Genomic DNA, 4,946 nt, shown 5'->3' on the forward strand with positions numbered 1-4,946 from the left:
CTTGACTTGTATCAGTCTGAAATATTGTCAAAAACACTCAACTCCCATCGCGTTTTTATTACTAATAAAACAAAAACTAAAGTTACTTTTAACGTTCTATAGAACCATATCGCGAGGGTGTGTATCTGTGATAAAAACGCTTTTTATTTGTGGAAAGCGTGTAAAGAATCAGAAGTTACGGCGTCGAGTGGCGAAATAAATCTAAATTACTGCAAGTTTTGGCGCTTCTGGGCCGCCACGACTTCATTATAACTGTGTCGAGATAAAAATTTATTTAAATGTTGAAACTTGCACGTTTTACATTCAATGACTCACAGAATGCTGTCTTTAATCAAATCTACGGAAATTGCTTATGATTTTGAAATTTATTATTTGACGAGATTAAAACGAGAAACTTTCGTTTCAAAATGAACTTATCAAAGTGAATTATCAAAATTATCGTCATCTTTAAGTTTCGCACAGTTGATGCACATCTTTCCTTAACTTAAATTAGTTTGGACTCGCAGGAGACGGTGCTGGAAGGATAAAGAATCATTAGGGCAAAAAGAGCAGTGGATGTGGAAATTTCAAGTCGAAAAAATTATTTCTGTTTACCATCAAACGTGACAAAGAAACTAATTTGCTCACAACACTTACCAGCCCCCACAATAAACAAATTACGCCATCACAGTCTAATTTCAATTTATTTAACAACGAAAGTAATTATTATTGATCTCGCCGACCTCATTCTAGTCCATATCAGCTCACCGACATGTTCCTAAAGAAAATTTCTCGCTTTTTTGAAAACCCCAACGATGTGTATTCAGCAATCCACCCTTTGTTTAACATGTGCACGATTTTCGGCCTCGCTCCTTATTCCCTAATCCGTCTAAAAAACGGGAAAAAATCCTTCAAATTCGCCTGGTTACCCCTTTTCCGCAACGCACTTCTCCTGTTTGCACTTTTAGGAAGTTTGATCTTTCACGCAGTCAGTGATTTATGGCCTTTTGACAACACCAACCTCAAACAGAGCTTGAGATATTTCCAGGAGTTTTTCTCAAGCCTACTCTCATCGTGCTCCGTCATTTTCGGCTGCATTTTCGCTAGGAAGATAACAGAAGTTTTTAGCAACATCGAAGAAGTGGATGTCGCTTTCCGGGGTTTGGCAGTTTGGGTCCCCTATAAGTATGATCGGAATTTTGAGGTAAAATCTCAGTTTTGGTTGCAGGAACTTGCGAGTTAACATCATAGTGCATTTGGTCGTGTTGGTACTGGTGGTGGTAGGACTGACTTTGGATTTTGTTTATTTCTCCTGGTGGCAGTGCAGTGAGGAATTGTACTCCTTTTTTATCACTTTTATGACGATAATTTTGCCGTATTTTATTAATTTGTTGATGGAGTTGCAGTACTGCCACTACCTCAATATTTTGAGGTTGCGGTATAAGTTGCTGAATGAGTATCTGGAGACGTTGGTTCAGGAGGGGAAATCACCAGAAGGTGAGTATAGAGAGGACGAAACGGAATTGAAGAAATTTGGTCAAAATTTTGCAGTATTTTTTAGTCGATCGAGATTGTACTTATCTGTGTAGCGAACTTAAACTGATAGGTACTCATTTTACGCAGAATTTCAGGCAGAATCCAAAACTGTACTAACTCTTGTCGTACATTAATAAATAACTGAATTATAAGCGATTGAAGTTTCACAAAATGAATTTTAAGTTTAGAATTTTTAGAAAAATGCGTTTTTCATCATAGTTTTCTTCGCACTTTGGTTGCTAAGACTCTGAGTTATTTAAAATTCAGTAGTCGATTTTGTTTTTAAACAAAATTAGGTGTTAAAAGTTAAAATATTTTGAATTTCTGGTTTTTTACTGCCACTCGTGAACAATTTGACTTATCGATCTAAAATTTGGCTATTCGATAGAATTTTCCCTGCTCTTTCGATTGATATACAGGGTCCGGCAACACTTGTGTCCACCCTAAAATCGCCTTTAATTTTAAAGATAAAATTTTGAAAATTAGCATACTCTCAACAGTTGACAAAGCTTTAGAAGCTGACGCAAACATTTGTTTTTTATCACTGATAGTCTTGGCGTCGCGACGCCTTAAAAATGTAATTTTCAATTAATTGTGAGGGTTTGTGATATCAACTCCTAATTTTTTTTTTTTCAATATAAATGTGTTTAAAATATCTCAGCTGTTATTTTAGATTCACTGTAAATTGTTTTCAAAATTTAAGAAAAAAATTTGGTTTTATCAAGTTAGTTTCCAATTTCATTACGTCAAAATTGGGAACTACGTTTACACCCATCTGTCAACATCTTGTGTCACAAATGACATTTATCCTTTGGCTCGCTTTAGATTGTAACTAAAGTCTTAATTGGTGAAATTGTCGCTTTGTCGATGTTAATTAACGATTTCTGGTGTCCATAAAGTGCACCATGCCCGTGTTAATCAAAATTAACCTTTATTAGAATGAATGAAGTGACTTGTGAAATTTTGGTGTAAACGTAGTTTGCCGCTGCGCTGTCAGAATTTTGAAAACTAACTTGATAAAACAGCTTTTTTTCGCAAAATTTAGCCAGATGATAGATTTCGACCTGCTCTTCCCATTGATATAAACTCAAAGACATTCAACGTCGTTTTCGCCCCCAAAATCCTTTCTAAAATAAATCGAATTTATTTCTTTCATTTTTAAATCCTCCAAATTTTTTCATAAAACTTTTTTTACATGTAGTAGTTGAAGGTTGGACCGAAAAACAAACGCCCTCACCCAACCCCCAAGAAAAGAAAAAACCTCCAACCTCCAGCAAAATCCCCAAAAGCATGCTAGCAATTTCCGACCCAGTTTTCATAGTGGACCAAGTGGCCGCTCTTCACATCAAACTCACAGATACCGCTCACATGATAAACTACGCGTTTTGCGTCCAACAACTTTTGCGTATCACCGTCGCTTTCATCAGCATAGTGACAGCACTATTCCTGGTGGCCATCAACTTCAACCAAGGATCCCAAAAAGATTCAAATACGGAGCTCGACTACTTTTTCACTTTTTGGGCGTTTTCCAACGCGTGCGAGGTCATGGGGATTGTATGGATCACCAGCGAAACATGCGAGGAGGTAAGAAATTACAGTTTAGTCGCAACACTCTGTGGATATCCGTAGGCCAATACGTGTCCCCGGATTCTTCATAAAATTCGAAACAACACGAGCAACACGGATCTTCAAGATACGGTAAATTGTATTGTGAATAAGTCTGAGACTTAATGGGATTTTCAGATTGAGATTTATTCTCTTCAGATGTATCATAATCGTCTTTCGTTCACAGTTTGTGGTTTGTTCCCTCTGGATTACACCTTACTATACACGGTGAGTGAAAAAACTACTTACACTATTAGAACGTCGTTTCAGATCGTCGCCGGCGTGACAACTTACCTCGTCATTCTAATCCAATTTAACAACGCCGAGTTTGTCAAGAAAAACACAACAAACACAACTTTCGAATTCTCCAACACGACAGAAAGTTATTAGTCTCACTCGTTCGCTTCATGTTTGTGAGTTTTCCCTTTAATATTTTCGCTAAATGTGTAATAAAGTGTGTGAACAAACCTTTTGCGTCATTCCCATTTCCCCCGAGCTGAAAAATAAAGGGACCATCTCTAATTGAAATACGAAACGTGGTGCGTTTTCAATTGAATATTCAACGCTGTCGTAATTAATATTTCCCTTAATTTCGGAGAGTAATTGGCAAGTTGACACTCGAAATTGTTTTAAACTTTGCTAGTTTTAATCAGCAAATATTAGCCAGGACTAGAGCGGCCCTGCTAAAATAACGCCGTGATTTATGACTTACTCGACCAAGACTTAGTTTTAGCTATTATGTATAAGTTGGGGTCACACGTGATATCTGGAGCGATCCCAAAGTCTGGCGACCACTGATAATATTGAAATTAGTTGCTCCTGGTGGTATCACACTTTAGTTGCTATCTATACTCACTTACATTTAAATACCGTCTCAGCAATTTGGGATAAACACAGAGGAGAGCTGGAGGAGGACGATAAAGATGCAGACTAGATTCTTGGAGGGAATTGGTACGACTATTTTTAAACAGAATTTAAAATGGAGGAGATTAACGTTATTTCTATTTTTTAAACTGCAGAGTTTGAAAATTAGAAATTTTCGAGTCGTGTTCCTTTTCTAATTCCTTTAAATTTTTGAAACTACTTACTCTGCACATTTCAGGTTTTGTCCACAGTACTATTTAAACGAACTGCGATGTCGGCGTTAAGGGCGTATTTTTTTTTATAAAATTATTGGAAATTGTATAGTGTCTCAAAACTCGGCTTAACAATAAAACTTTCTAAAAATTCTGTTTCTTGTTCTAAAATTTTGGAATTTAGCTCAGTTAATAAACAAGTCTAAAGTAGTTAAACCTCTAAATTTCACAGATTTGTGGATAAAACTGAAAAACTGACACAGTTTTGAAATTTAATAAAATGTGCTGACGATTTTTGGTTCGTTCAAAATTGAAATTTTCTAAAAATTCTGATGTTTACACTAAAATTTTGAATAGTTAATACACCCCTAGTAGCACAAATTGTATCGGAACTATTTTGGGTGCCAATATTGTTCCAACGTCCAAATGAAACTGTATCGGTACAATATCGGCTGGCCAACACAAATACGACAAAAATCCCACATCAAACCAATATAGGCAAACTCATACAGGAACAATATTGGCTCTCCAACATAGGTTTTCGAGTTGAAACCAACAGAGTTCACTGTCAAATTTGAAATTAAGAACACCGGCGCCTCATTCAAAAGGATTTTAATATCGTTAAAATACGAATTAATTTCATAAACAATAATAAATTAATCCACATTAAGATGTAGATCAAAAATTAAACAATCAGACTTGAAACTTTATTGTCTTCTTGTTGGACCAACATCTTCATTTCTCCGCAGC

General features: G+C 36.1%; 1 pseudogene across 1 annotated transcript; it reads left to right on the top strand.

Annotated features, from left to right (window-relative positions):
• The first annotated feature begins 742 nt into the window (after positions 1 to 742).
• Positions 743 to 3,510, top strand: LOC148175341 (putative gustatory receptor 28a; annotated as a pseudogene). Its single transcript, XR_015770163.1, has 5 exons — positions 743 to 1,476; positions 2,717 to 3,099; positions 3,145 to 3,213; positions 3,259 to 3,348; positions 3,391 to 3,510. The product of XR_015770163.1 is annotated as a putative gustatory receptor 28a (transcript).
• The last annotated feature ends 1,436 nt before the right edge of the window (positions 3,511 to 4,946 follow it).

Source organism: Gnatocerus cornutus, chromosome 5, assembly GCF_029298725.1.
Source record: "Gnatocerus cornutus isolate USDA-ARS CGAHR chromosome 5, icGnaCorn1.1, whole genome shotgun sequence".
NCBI classification, from domain to species: domain Eukaryota; kingdom Metazoa; phylum Arthropoda; class Insecta; order Coleoptera; family Tenebrionidae; genus Gnatocerus; species Gnatocerus cornutus.